Source organism: Coturnix japonica, chromosome 1 (assembly GCF_001577835.2).
Source record: "Coturnix japonica isolate 7356 chromosome 1, Coturnix japonica 2.1, whole genome shotgun sequence".
Lineage (NCBI taxonomy): Eukaryota > Metazoa > Chordata > Aves > Galliformes > Phasianidae > Coturnix > Coturnix japonica.
This window is the reverse complement of record NC_029516.1, coordinates 147,934,562-147,950,543: the sequence shown is the minus strand read 5'-3', so window position 1 is coordinate 147,950,543 and position 15,982 is coordinate 147,934,562.

The window sequence follows — 15,982 nt, the reverse complement described above, 5'->3', positions numbered from 1 at the left end:
TTCCCTTTTCCAGCCCTATACACATGTTGATTCTTACATGTTGATGGGCTTTTTATACTGCTATATCTGCTCTGAAGTGGGAGGGGCTGAATGGTACATGGTATTCCAGATGTGCACCAGTAGCACATTCTCTATCCTTTATCTTCTGTTCCTTTCCAACAATTCTTAATATTCACTTACCCCCCTCCCCCATATAACACTAAACACTAAGATGAGATTCTCATAGATCTGTAAGTCCAGGACCTCATTAAGGTCAGGGCATTCTTAGAATACTTCTCCCTCCCTTTAAATGTGCCTATATTGAATTTCACTAGTCTAGCCCTTTAGTACTTCTTGAGTTTATCCTAGTCAGTGCTTCATGGTCACAAAAGGCTCTCAAGCACAGTGTTGCTAAGATTAGCATCTATGCTAGAAAATACAATAGATCAAGGACAAATTGTTGTTCTCAAAGGCAACTGGCATGGCATTGCTTGTGAAAATATTTCCTACAAAAAAGAAAACAAAAAAACAACACAAAAACAAACAAACAAACAAAAAGCCTTCTCATTTCTGTCTTCTGAACATGTTTCCTGGTTTATACTAGACAGCATTCCTGATTTCTTGTTTCTCTCCTAGACTGTGCCCAAGTATTGCCCAGGAAGGTTTCAAGGAGCATGCTGATAAGCATGAACAGTAGTAAGAAAGCCTAAACCCATGGTTTCCCCCGACGTGCTAGCTTGTTCTTTGATGTGCTTTTGAACTCTGTCACCTAGTAAAATTTCTATGCTCCAAACCAATGCCCACTGGTGGTACTGAGACAGCATTTGCTGGGGACTATTTGCAATAGACAGTATGAGTGAATATGCTCTGGTTTTGGTTCCTTCCATCTTGCATAGGTTTACAGAAGTATATTATGTACATGTCATAGTTTTATGATTTTTGGTTATAGATATTCCACATCATAACATCATCTGGGAGTTAAAGAGTTAGTGCTCCAGGTCTGAGTACCTGTCCTGGAAGAGAAGAACTACTATATTCCCCAGAACACTGTTTGCTGTTTTATTATTATTTCTGTTCAGGGGGCCTTGGTAGGTCACCTGACTTGCACTTTTCCTTTTTTTTTTGCTCTCCTCCCTGCTGCTTGACCCGACTGCATGTCTCACCTCAATGTTATAGTGAGGCCTTCAGTTCTCAGACACTTTCTTTCTCATTATATTTGATTTATTAGCTTCAATTCTAATTATATTGTATTATAGTGTGTTATCTTGCATTCCACTATCATATTTAGTAAATTAGTTTGTTTTTCCTCAGATTGTTGCTGCTGTTTTTAATTATTTTAGGTCCCCTGTTTCCCTTTTCCAGAGGCACAGATCTGCAGATCCCTCCACACTGCTAGTCACGGAATCATGTGAAGCCAGCCCATAAAACTGTTGACAGTACATTACTCTAGAATGTCCATACTTATCTTCAAGATAGATGCAGAATAAAAAATAAATGTCCAGTTTCTTGCTGGAAAAATGCCACTCTGACAGAGGTTAAGGCTGCCCTCATATTTTTTATTTGTTTTGAACATAAAATAAACAAATAACAACTAAAGCGGCTTTTGTTGTTGTTTTCTAAGCATCAATATACAAGGATCAAAAGAGATCCAGTACAAGGTGCAGAATACTGTGGGTTCTACCAGCAGGTTCTGCTTTGGGCAGGGCTGGAAAAAAAGTGACTGATTCTGTTTTATTTAATGGTATGGATATATGAATGTGATTATTCTGATACCATCCTTAATCAATATTAAATATCTAATACTGTGAGCTATCTTTATTATTTTGATCTTTTTGTCCACATTGGTTATGAATATTTAAACAGTCCAAACAACTGTTGCAGAGTCCTGTGAGACACAACTCACTGATTCACCTTGCTGGGAAAACTGACCCTGTACTCCTACAGTGTTTCCTACCTTTTTACAAAATGTTTATATATATGAGGGCCTGTCCTTTTATGCCATGTCAACATGGGCTCCTTAATGGCCTTTGGCAAGGAACCCCGTTAAATGCCTTTTTGAATTGTAGTAGAGTGCTGTCTGCTTGCTCTATGATCCCTTCAGAGAATTCCAGTAGATTTTACAGTGATGAGAAGTGGTATCAAATTATATAAGAGACTGATGGTTTTCAGTATGTCATATTTATCCATAAGCCGACTTATACTTTCTTATAGTTACTAATTCACTCTGTGGAAACACAATTTAGTGGCCTGCAGTTTCCCAGTTTTTCTTGTACCTTAAAATGGATGCCACATTAGCCTGGTAACAAGGCATCTTTAAACAAGAGCTGACATACAGTGGTGAGCTATTCCACTATTTTAACCTTGAATACCTTGAGAATTGATCATACGTGACCATCCAATTGTCTCATTTGCTTCATAAATTCTTTTGCTGATGCAATCAGCCTGTTGCTCAATGAGTCAGACTGTCTTATAAAAAAGACTTACAAAAATGGGAACTTCCTCAGATTTCTTCACATTGCAGATACAGAAATTTCCTTAAATATTTAACTGCACAGAGAAGTTATGCATGCCCCATTCTTGAAAATACTCAAAGTTAGGTTGAGTGGCGTTAAATAACCAAGTCTAGTGGAAAGTGTTCCTGCACATGGAAGGGGGTAGGAATTATATTATTTTTAAGGTCTCTTCCAAACAAAAGCATTTTATGGTTCTACGATTTTCTGCTCTTGACATTTCTTTGTGTGCTCCTTTATTTTCTACTGACACTCCTGCCTCTACCTTCTTTGTTACATAAAGAATCCTCAGTGGGTACATGTGTGTTCCAAGGCCAAGTAGTACCAGCTGAATTACATTCATCCTACTTAAGACCTTAGTGCAAACCAATCCCAGAAATGAATAGCAGTCAAAGAATGAGGCACGAATTATACAGTATAGTCTACTGGAGTTCGGTGTTTGAGGTTCTCTGCTCTCTCTCAACAACCAAAAGAGTTGTAGGCACAGACTATCCACTAATGTGTTAGCAAAAAATTTCTTAGAATACTTTATGCCTTTTTTCAAGTTCATCCTCTTGATCTTTTCAGAATGATGGGAACTGATATTTTTACTCAAAGATTTCACTGGAAGTTCCAATCTCCAAGAAATTTATCCTCTGTTTCCTTTTATGGCTGTACTTTGAGATTATTATCCCAGTGTCCTATGACTTATCTTCATGGCTCTGCTGCTAAAAGCTTGAGGGAAGCAAGTGAGCAGCCTTTGGATTCGCAAACAAAATAAAAGAAATCAACTTCATTTTCTCTTGTTAGTTCACTCTGAAGTTTCTGTCTGGCCCTGGACACTAATTTCCACTGTCTGAGCACTTTTAATTCATATGGGAGTTCAGTAGACTCTTCCACTTATCCTAAATAGCTAGTACTCTCGTCAGTTTAAATATCTATGTTTGTCAGCTGTTCAAAGACAAGGTTGTTTCCAGCCATTAATATCTTCTGCTGTCAAGAAAGATAGTTTGGTAGTATTTATATAATGATAAAGTTGTCACAAGGGTATCCTTGCTATCCAAGTTTTGGCAGCATGATCTTGTCACTCTTCTCATCATGAAACAGATTACAGTATAAGACCTTTTGTATTTGCATATATCAAGATGAAGTATTTGAGTAGCAGCTAATTTGAATCCATTAAAATTCTACACTGGACTCCAGAGCACCAAAAATGAGGACAGAATCATACCTCTTATCACTAGTCACAACATCTTTTTACAACTTCAGGTTAATTTAAATGGTGTGAGAATAGGTAGAGGGCATAGCACACATTTGTTTTATAATGTGAGGAGACTAAGCATCTCAGCTGAAACATTTTTTCTGTTAACAAACTCACTAGCTGCATCTTATACTGAAGTTAATGGAGGCAAATGAGCCCATAGGGCTGCTTAGATATATGTTTAACTGACTAACTTTTGGCACCTGCAGCTGAACATAACTTATAAAAAGTTTAAGGCTTTCATATATAAAAAATTAATTGTTATAAAATTTCTAAGTCACAATTGTTAATCATAGAATCACTCAGGTTGGAAAAGACCTTAAAGATCATTAAGTCAAACCACAACTTAACCATACTACTATAACTAACAACCCTCTGCTAAATCATGTTCCTGAGCATTACATCCAAATTGTTTTTAAACACACCGAGGGATGGTGACTGAATCACCTCCCTGGGGAGCCTATTCCAGTGCTTAAGTATCATAGAGAATTCATAGAATTCAATGGCGTAGGTTGGAAGGAACTGTAAAGATCACCTGCCCCAACCCATAGGCAGGATTGCTACCCACAGGATCAGGCTGCCCAGGGCCCCATACAACCTGGTCTTGAATGCCTTCAGATGTGGGGCACAAACAGGTTTAGCAGGCAACCTGTGCCAGTGTCATGCCACTCTCTGAGCAAAGAATTTCCTCCTACAATATAACCTAAATCTCCTCTCTTTTGCTTTAAAACTATTCTTCCTTGTCCTGTCAATATCAAAACATGTAAAAAATCTGACCTTTCATACTTATAACTCCCCCTCAGGCACTGAAGAACATCCATGAGGTCTCCCTAGAGCCTCTTCTTTTCTAAGACATACAAGTCCAGCTCCCTCAACCTTCCTTCACAGGAGATGATCCATCCATCTTCATGATTCTCCTCTGGACCTGATCCAACAGTTCCACATCTTTCTAATGCTAGGGACCCCAGCCCTGGATGCAGTACTCCAGATGGGCCCTCCCTTCCTCTCTCTGCTGGTCACCCAACTTCCAATGAAGCCCAGTACACTGCTGCTCTTCTAGGCTGCAAGCACACACATTGCAAACTCATGTTCCACTTTTTGTCCATCATTATCCCCAAGTTCTTCCCCACATGGCTGCTCTCTTCTCCCAGTCTATGCACATATCTGGAATTGCCTCATCCCAAGTGCAATGCCTTGCAATTGATCTTGTTGAAACTTACAAGGTTCTTGTGGACTCACTTCTCAAGCTTGTCCAGGTCCCTCTGGATGTCCAGATTCCACTGGATTCTATTCTTCTGTTGTATCATCTGTACCAAGCTGAGTGGTGCAGTCGATACGGTGGAGGGAACGGACGCCATTCAGAGGGACCTTGACAGGCTGGAAAGCTGGGCTCGGGTGAAACCTAATGAGGTTCAACACGGCAAATGCAAGGTTTTGCACTTGGGCCGGAAGAACCCCAGGCACCTGTACAGGCTGGGAGGAGTTGTCCTTGAGAGCAGCTCGGCAGAGAAAGACCTAGGGGTCCTGATAGATGAGAAACTTAACATGAGCCAGCAGTGCACTCTGGCAGCCTGGAAAGCAATGGGATCCTGGCTCCATCAGGAGAGGGTGGTCAGCAGGGATAGGGAGGTGATCTGTCCCTCTCTACTTGGCTCTTGTGAGGCCCCATCTGGAGTACTGTGTCCAGGTGTGGAGCCCTCAGTAAAAAGATATGGAGATTTGGAAAGGGTCCAGAGGAGGGCCATGAAGATGATCAGGGGGCTAGAGCACCTCCCCTATGAGGACAGGCTGAGGGAGTTGGGTTGTTCAGCCTGGAGAAGAGAAGGTTGTGGAGGTGACCTCATTGCAGCCTTTCAGTACCTGAAGGGAACTTACTCCCAGGAGGGGAGTAAACTCTTCGAAAGGGCTGACAATGCAGGACTAGGGGAAATGGTTTAAGTTAAAAAGGGAAGATTTAGGTTGGATGTTAGGGGAAAGTTCTTTCTAGGAGAGTGGTTAGGTCCTGGAACAGGCTGCCCAGGGAGGTTGTGGATGCCCCGTCCTTGGAGGTGTTCAAGACCAGGTTGGACGGGGCCCTGGGCAACCTGATCTAGTAAAGGCGTAATGTTTTGGTGGCCCTGCCAGGCAGGGGGTTGGAACTACATGATCCTTGAGGTCCCCTTCCAACCCGGGTCATTCTGTGTATTCTGTGATTCTGTGATTCTGTGATTCTGTGATTCTGTGATCTGTATCACTCAGCTTTGGATACTGGAGTCCCACCTGGATGCTTTCCTCTGCAACCTACTGTAGGGAACCTGCTTTAGCAGGAGGGTTGGATTAGTTGATCTCCAGAGGTCCCTTCCAACCCACACAGTTCTGTCATTTTGTGATATACTCCATGATCTTCCCAGACACAGAGGTGAGGCTCACTGGCCTGTAGTTCCCTGGGTTTTCTTTCTCTCTTTTTTGAAAATGGGAGCAATGTTTCCCTTCTTTTCTAGACATGGGAGACTTCATCTGCCAGCCACAACTTTTTTTTTATAATGGAGAGTGGCTTGGCAACCACATCAGCCAGTTCTTTCAGGACTCTGGGATGCATATAGTCTGATCCCATAGAACCAATAGAAGAAAATTTTCCTACTAGTATCACTGATCAGGCCATAGGACATCTGTGTGCATACATCACCTTTAGACACCATTAAATCCCTTTTCATACCAAACTGAGACATTCACAATTGAGATTTCACTGCTCCTTGAAAAATTCCAAGCAAGAAAGTTATATAATATCTCTCATAAAAACTTTGTAATGCACAAACAAATGAAGCAAAACTGTTTACAATTTCATAACATGTATGCATGTAAGTATGTGTTTATTTGGATATATTTATACTGTTTTATTATGCCGTTTTCATGTAATGAAGAGAGAAAATTAAACCTTTTTTTTTTCTTTTTCCTTTTTCTTTTATTTTTTTTCCCCTTAAGTAAAATCAAAACTAATTTCCTGAATTTTGAGGTGTTTTTCTATAAATATCATATTAAGGAGCGAAGGGTCAGCTATATTAATGTGCTCAAAATGTTTTTTTCACTGAATGCTATATATATTCATGCAAAATTCCTTAAAATCCCAGTTAGCATTGGCAAGAACAAGCTTTTGGTGACTAAAACAAAATAAATGGTAATTGAAAATCAAGCAGTGAAACTAATGTGCAGCTATCCCAACTGAAACTCTGTTTAAGTGAAAGTGGTTCCAGAAGACTTCTCTTACCACATTAGACCCGTGAAATTAATTAGAATACTTTACTGGTGGATGGATACAGGAAGAGTAAATGCTTCCCTCAGGATCCTATCATTAACTATATCTTTTCCTTTCTATATATACTATTTACACCATGTTTTCTAGCCTTAGCTAGTTACTAACTGATTTCCCCAACTAGCTAACTGATATCCTGCCACTTACTGGTATTTGTACATTCTGAGGATAGCATTTGCATTTTTTAGTCCTATGGTATCAACAAAATAACTACTCCTCTACTCACTATAAGAGAGGTAGACTAAAAATTCATACAAGTGAGAAACAAGCAATAAGAAAATATTCATTTTGCATCTCAACATCAGAAATGTTTTTTGATTTTTTTTTTTCCTGACACTGCCAATAGAGGCTATGCAGATGGATAGCAAAATTAACTGTAGTAGTGTGGACTGTGGAAGAGTTTATGAGTACATGTGAGATGATACCAAAGTAAAGAGCAAAATTATTTACAGTTTTATTCATGGAAAGTTGTTAAGAAATAAATTTAGAGCAGCTATCAAATGCAAATGAAATTAAAATTGTCATATAATATGTGATTTTCACTCACAGCCAGAAACCATTTCTTTTTCCCATCTTAGATATTGATATTCACCCTCTCCTCGGCCCTTGTAAGAGCCCATCTGGAGTACTGCATTCCGGCCTGGGATGTTGCAGAACTCTTGGAATGAGTCCAAAGGAGGGCCACTAAGTTAAACAGAGAGCTGGAGCACCTCTCCTATGAGGAAAGATTGAGGGAAGTAAGCTTGTTTAGCTTTGAGAAAAGAAGTCTCTGAGGAGACCTCATCGTGGCCTTCCAGTACCTTAAGGGAGCATATAAACAGGAGGCGAATAACTGTTTACGAGGGTGGATAGTATTAGGACAAGGGGGAATGGTTTTAAACTAAGACAGGGGAGGTTTAGGTTAGATATTAGGAGGAAGTTTTTCACTCAGAGGGTGGTGACACACTGGAACAGGTTGCCCAAGGAGGTTGTGGATGCCCCATCCCTGCAGGCATTCAAGGCCAGGCTGGATGTGGCTCTGGGCAGCCTGGTCTGGTAGTTGGCAACCCTGCATATAGCAGTGGGGTTGAAATTAGATGATAATTGTGGTCTTTTTCAACCCAGGCTATTCTATGATTCTATGATTCTGTTGAAAATACATCTTATTGAAAATACAGTTTGCAAATAATTTTTTAATAAGTGAAAAAGCAGTATTTGGAAAAATTGCAAACTGCTGACTACAAGACGGTTTATTTTTAGCTGACCCTTAAGAGCTTGAATGGCTAGGAAAATAAGACAGAAGAGACAAAGACACATGACCAATTGTACATAGAGCACAGTGTGATAGCCTCTGATATTGTAAATGCCAGACTGCTGCACCTATTTACCCTATTCTTTACTACAAAATCAAAGGTAAGCTCTTAAGTGTAGAGGTTGTGTCATCTGGGAACAAAATCAGCAAGAGGTATTATGTTTGTTTGTTAACTTTCAGCTTTAGGTCACTGTTGGATGCAGGATGTTTGAGTAGATGGAGTATTGACAGCTAGTCCAGTATGAAAAGCTCTAAGAAAATTGTCAACAAGCTGCTGATTTCTGTCCTGTGAGATGATGCTGGAATACATTTGAGGGGCACACATTTCCAACTTGGCATTTACTTTAGACTGCCAAAGATAAAAGGTTTCAGACAACAGAAGACTTTAGCAGTGTCAAGAATAATTCATTACCCAGCACTATGACATTCTCTGATAAATATGAGGAATTTAGCATTGCATCTTGCTAACATCTTTGTTGCAGACATTGTTTCAGACTCTGAAAACATTATTCACATTCAGAAAGCAATTACTGAGTCATACCATTGATTATGTATTTGTCTCTATCTTTATGAGCCTTCCATAATAAGTCAGTGATGACTATCAGGCTAAATTTACTGAATGGTGTCCTTCTTTCCTTGTTTTGTTGATTTGCTTGTTTTTTTCTTGGATAATCAGCTTTCAGTCTGCATGGAGTCTATGTTGAAGTTTATATGGAACAAATCATCTCCAGCTTGCTGTAGCTGAGCACTGTGGTTCAGTAAGCAAGGAAGCAAAAGCCGAAGTCTGTAGCCCAGTGGTGTAGCCCATGGCCCATGGGTTCAGCTCTTTTTGCTCCAGGGCTTGGGTTTGTGGAGCACAGCTGTGTGACCTTGGCTCAGCTTTACTGAGAAAAACTGTATTTGAGCTGTGAAAAAGTATAAAATATAAAGCTGTTCAAGACAGGAAAAATAAAAACAGAGACAAAAGTGGAACTGTAGTGCTGTTAATTGTTACTCAGGGACTCAATAGAAAAATACTGACATGAAGAGGACATGGAGAGAGGTGGAAGATGATGATAAAAGGATTTAGGATCTGCCTTTTCTGAGGAGGCAACAATGCTTTCCCATGTCACACTCAGAGTCCAGCAGGGATTCACCTGTGCATATGTCAGCAGTAAAGCTTAACTTACTTATCTGCCCTGGCTAGGTCCTATTAGCCAAAAACAGTTGTACGCTTATTAAATCATGTAAGTGTCTGCTTCCAAGTCTCTGTTCATGGTAAAATGTGCTCAAAGAAAAGAAACACAGGAAAAAGAATGTGAGTGTGGATAGTCTGTTGTGGAACAAAGGAGGAATACTGAGGTATGACGGGGTGAGATAAAGTATGATGAGGATGGATGAGGTATGCTAAGGCATTCCTAAGTATCTACTCTTGGGGACCATTCTGATTTTGCCTAAAGATGGTTAAATGTAAAATATACTGTATATGAACCAAACGTTGAATCTATTATTGCTTTCCTTTCTCTTTCACCTATTTATTTTTTTGTGGATATTAATATAATGCTCTGTGCTAAGCCTAAAAAAGACAAGGCTAAATGCATCTTCATTGATCAGAATGTGGAAACTGTGAAAACGCAGTTATTTTGCTGTTGTGGTTTAATCCACCAGATGGCTAAGCACCACTCAGTCATTCACAGACCTCAGTATCTATGACCAGAGAGCTGACTGTGAGGGTCATGGAACCTGCAGGGCTGAACAGAAGGCTTAGAGTAACTGCAGGGCCTGTCAGGAAGATCACAGCAACCACAGGACCTGTCACAAGAGTTGGAGAAGTTGCACGGTCTGTTGCAAGAGTTCGAGCAGCTGCAGAGCTAGTTGAAGATTTGGAGCAGTCACAGAGCTCATCTCAAGATGACCACAGGACAGTATCTCTGGGCACTCTGAACCTGACCTGGGAGGATTTTCTTTCTTGTCACAGTATGTGGAACAGCAAGAGGACCCACAGAAAGGGTTGAAGCAGTTGCAAAAGTTGTTGCAGGAACTGGGGCTGCTACAGGGTTTATCACATAAGTTAGAGGGTCTGGTGCATTTTCATCAGTTCCAGAGGTATTCTCAGCATGCTGCAGCGATTTGTGCCTCTCTGGAATTACCAAGATATCTGCCCATACCATCCCACACCCCCTGCCATGCAGAGCCTTCTCACCTTGGGGCAGATCTCTCACTGATATTCCTGAATAATTGTTTAATCTTAAACATAATCTGAAACACATTCACAACACATAGCAATAGGAGCATACTGGTTTGAACATCCCAAGGATATTCAAAATTCTCAAGAGCTATTGTAACTAGTCTAGAGAAAGACATAAATGTGAAAGAGAAAGGGAGGCTGAGGAACTGCTGAAAAATGTCCTTTGTCTCTTCCATAGCCAGGCTCCCTGAGGAGACAAAGCAAAGAGTATAATTACTAATAGTATTAACAGTATGGTTTCCAAAACCCAAAGATGACTGCAGTGCCAAATACACACAAAACATCAGTTTGTCAGCTGCCAATTTTATCGTGGTACAAACCAAGGTCAAACAGCATAGCAAAATAAATACCCTAATCCAGCATCCAGAGTTGACAAATGATGCAGCAGGGAAAACAAGCAGCAAGCAAGATGCTACACAATATAGTTCCATGAGAGAACTCTCAAAAAGCTCCATATATAGTAAAAAGAAACACCTGGAATAGTGACTAGCAATTATCAAACTACCACAACACCCTGTGTTAACATGCTCCAGTCAGATCTGCTGTTATCTCAACCCTTTGAGCCTCTAGTTGGGTGCTGAAATGAATGTTGTGGTTTAACATGGCAGGCAGCTTAACACCACACAGTCTTTCATTCACTCCCCACAATCCCAGTGGGATGGGGGAAAGAATTGGGAAAAAAAGTAGAACTTGTGGGTTGAGATAAAACTATTTATTAAGATAGAGAGAAGGAAAAGGATAATAGTTATGCCTATATATTTACATATGAATGTATATAATAAGTCATACACAAACAGCTGCTTACAATCTGCCAACCAATGCCCAGCTCACCTTCCCCCCAGCAAGCAGAAGAGGACAAACTCCTAACCCCTTCAAAACTCCTTCTGCAAGCTGTGATATGGTATGAAATATCCTTTTGGCCAGTTTAAGTCAGACGTCCAGCTTCTTAGGCCTTTTGTTGAGAATGGCCTTGGATCTGTACAACACTAATTAGCAGCAAGTGCAAACTTCAGTGTGTTATCAATATTGTTTTTCGCCTAGAACCAAAACAGCATCATATCAGACACCGAATAACTAGTTCCAGCCAGGCTTAAACTAAGATGTTTGCATAAGGAATTTTCCATGGTGTTGTGTGGTACAGCTGGTGATGGTTTTGGGCAAAATCATAGCATCCGGATATGCTGACTTCTTGTGCAGTGGCTTTATTAGTATCCAGGGTCTGTCAGCCATGGATGGCAGCCAGTCTGAAACATTCAATGCTTTTTTGTACTTTGATGCCAGTGCAGATTCCTTAATAATATTTATACCGATCAGTGACATTCAGATAAATTCATTCCTATTCTGGAAGAATAAAAGAAGCATAGCAGCTTTCCCCCAAAAAACACAGTTCAGTAGTACCTTTAAAGCAGGTATGCTTTTCATTTTGTTGAAGACTTCCTAAACAGACAAGGTATTATGTAGCCTGCCTTTTTCTTAATATGGATATACTGTGTAGAGGTGGGGAAGAAGAAGGAATCTGTCTGTTCTGTTTCTTCTCCAGAATGATTTCTGGCATACGTTGCTGAGACTGTTTTCAAAACAAGGAAAATTCACTAAATCAATAAATGTAAATAGTTTGTTAAGAAATATGACTGTCATTGACAGGAAAGATCTGTGGCTACCCACTGGAGAATAGCTGTGGTTTGTGTTTTGGTTCACTCAGCTGACAAGTATGCAGAAAAAGGCTTTCAAAAGAAAGAAATCATCTTCAGAGAGTTTTTTTCTGGGACACTTAGTATTGCAGTAGAAGCCTCTGAAATGACATTTGTGTCAACTAGGGGGAAAAAATGCAGCACGTTTGTGATAATTTAAAGCTTGTATCACTAACAAAGATAAAGAGAGCAAAGTATTTAAAGCTTAATGATACAGCAATAGCAATTGCCCTGTGATAATGAACAGTGTAGATTATCAGGCAAATCTTAATGAATGCCTTGCTTACAACAAGCTTTTTATAAACAAATACTGGTTGAGTCCTCTTTCAAAATTAGTACTGACATGAAAGTGAAATGATTTAATTAAAGTATGCAAGATAAATAAGAACTTGGGCAAGGATGTAGCATAGAGTAGTCTGGCAAGCGTTTGCTGACAATAAAGCTTCCAAAATTACCAGGCAGAGTACAGTATATATTTGGTCTGACCCACAAAATAAGGTAAGCTCTCTGAGGACAGACTATGGATCTATCTATAGCTCTGTAAATATCTTTTCCAACTGTAATGATTCTATGATTAAGATGCAGGACCTGTTTTTATTTCCTTCTTCTGGGTTTTTAGAGAGCAGAGGTATGCATATGTAAATGAAAAGCATTAGCTTCTTTTCCCCTTGGCTGACAACAAAATTGGTGGGAAATCGGAGCAGATATTAGGACCCAGCATGAATGTTTGGTGCTGTTAGGGCAGTACTGGGCAGATTAGGGTTTTGCTGACATGATTACCTTCAGTCTCTGAATTTAGAAACTAACGAGGACGAAAGGAAACATCAGTGCAAGGCTTCTCCATTGTTCACAAAAATTCCTTGGGCTGCTTAGGTGCTGATCAGGTCAAGACTGATATCTGAAGTTAAAATACGGCCTTGATATATCTTTTATTAATGCTTTAGCACTGTGTTGTTAAAGCGCTTTAGCAGATTCCACAAGACATTATTAGGAACATGAAGGAAAATGTGCACAGTTGACTCACGGGGTAATCACCACTGTCTAGCCTGAAACTGGGCTTAGTACCACTGAATCTGGCTAGTAAATTTTAAGTCCAGCTCACTCCCTACTTACCTAAGCGCTACAAACTTCTACTCAGTTTCTCTGTGAGGACATTATGGCATGAAAAGAATAACTGAAACTGAAGAAAATATCTACTGCTGTTCTTTAGCCCACCAAGCTAGTCCTCATTGTAGAAAGCTGCCAGGTTGGTCTCATTTGTAAATCCATTTTTTCTATTCCTGATCACCTTCTTGTCCTTCGCATGTCTGGAAATAGTTTCTAGATATAGTTGCTGTATTATCACCTGTTCATGTATTAATATGCGTTGACATCTGCTGCTATGTTCAGACTTTGTTTGGATCTACCAAAAAAACTTCATTTTGAGGGCTGCTGTCAGGTGGGTGAATATAAGATAATTAATTTAATGATTATTTAGAATTCAAATTACTTTATGGAAAGCAAGAGACTAGTGGGGGCCATCAAAACAAAGCTATACAGAAGATTCCTATGAGATGCATGTGTGCTTGGGCACACACAAGAAAACTGGTTTTAAACATTCATTGGTATGGATAGTGTAAAAATATTAATATATATAATATTTTTTTCCTGATAATATATCTGATTTCATCCAGGAAAAAAAAACAACAACAAACAAACAAAAAACTCATGGATTGAGATAAAAACAATTTAATAGGAAATAAAAGGAAGGGAGAATAGTAATAATAATAATAATAATTTGAAAATGTACTCAAAATGAGTAATATGTAATGCAATTGCACACCACTGACTGACCAATGCCCATCCATTTCTCAAGCAGCAGAAGCAGCCCTCTTGGATACCTCCACTAGTATAAGATGGATTAGCCTTTGGCCAGTATGAGTCATCTGTCCCAGTTCTTTGCCATTCCAGCTTCTAGTGCACCTCCAGTCTGCTTGCTGGCAGGGCAGCCTGAGAAACTGAAATGTCCTTGATTTGGTGTAAACACTGCTCAGCAATAACTAAAAGAATGATATGTTATCAGCATTATTCTCATCTTGAATCCAAAACACAACTCCATAGCATCCTCTAGAAAGAAAGCGATCTCTATCCCCGCTGAAACGATGACTGTGACAAATTCTGTTTATTTAAAACTGGGGACAGATTCTGGTACATAGGGGTCAGAATATGATACACATAGCAAAGCAGTTTGAAAGGCAGAGGCTTTGGACTGTGCCTGTGGAGAAATGCATATCCTTTCTGTTTCTGTCATCACTGGAAGAGACACAAAATGTCATATTAGTTCCACAGAATTTTGGGGAAGTGGATTTTAGGAGGTGATTTAATGAAGTGGAAGGACTTGAACAGTAGAGAAGAACAGGGTTAAAATGCAGTAGGAATAAAATATCTGTTCAGCCTCTTGTTTGCTCCCTTCCCTGAGGTCCCAGAGGGCTTGCTTTTCTGTTTTTTACTGTGTAGGCCACAAAGCAATTTAATTTATTTTGACATATGTCTTAAACAAAGGATCGCTAGCATGTCCATTGTTCTCAGGATGTTAGAGATCTAGGTCAAGCCTGGTTGCTTGCCATCAGCTGCCTCTAGCATGAGAACATATCTCAAAAAATAAAACAAAAAATATGTGTACCTGATGGAAGAAATCCATGAAAGTAAGTGAAAGAGGGATTTCTAGGAAAGAAAGTGTTCCTAATTGTGGGAGTAATGTCTTCAGAAAGAAGGAAAAATGTACTTCTATCTTGAAAAAAAAAATGGTATAGTTCTCTAGTACTCTGAATAGGAGTGAAAAAGAAAAACTTTTTGGAAATAAATACAAGCATGCTAGCAAACAAGAATTTATCATAGAATCATAGAATGGCTTAGCTTGGAAGGGACCTCAAGAATCAAGTTCCAGCCTCCCTGACACAGACGAGGCTGCCAACTGTTAGATCAAGTACAAGGTGGAGTTGCCCAGGGCCTCATGCAGCCTGGCCTTGAACTCCTTCAGGGATGGAGGATCCACAGTCTCTCTGGGCAATCTGCTATAGCACCTCACCACCCTCTCAGTGAAAAACTTCCCCTAGACAACTAATTTAAATCTTCCTTCCTTTAGTTTAAAACCATTCTACTTTGTCCTATTACTATCTACTTGTGCTTCTACAGACTTTCTTCGCAGGAGAGATTCTGAACACTTTTGCAGCCCTTTTCTGGAGCAGGTCTAAATGCTTGACATCCTTCCTGTGTTGGGGGCTCCACAACTGGATACAGTACTCCAGAAGGGGATTCACAAGGGCTGAGTAGAAAGGAACTATCACCTCTACATCCCTGCTGGCCATCTCACTTCTGATGCAGCCCAGGTTACCATTGGCCATCTAGGCTACAAGCACACACTTTTGGCTCATGTTAAGTTTTCCATCTATCAGGACCCCTAAGTCCTTCTCTGTAGGCTTACTCTCAAGGAGTTCTTCTCCTTGCCTGTATACATACCTGGGGTTACCCTTACCATTGTGCAAAATCTTGCACTTGGCCTTATTGAATGTCATTAGGTTCACATGAGTGCACCATTTGAGTCTATCAAGGTCCTTTTGGATGGTGTCCTTTCCTTCTGAATACCAGTTGTACCACTCAACTTGGTGTCAACAGCAAACCTGCTGATGGTGCACACTGATACCATCACCTATGTCATTGATAAAGATGTTAAGGAGTACTGGTCACAAGGCAGACACCTGGGGGACATGAATCAT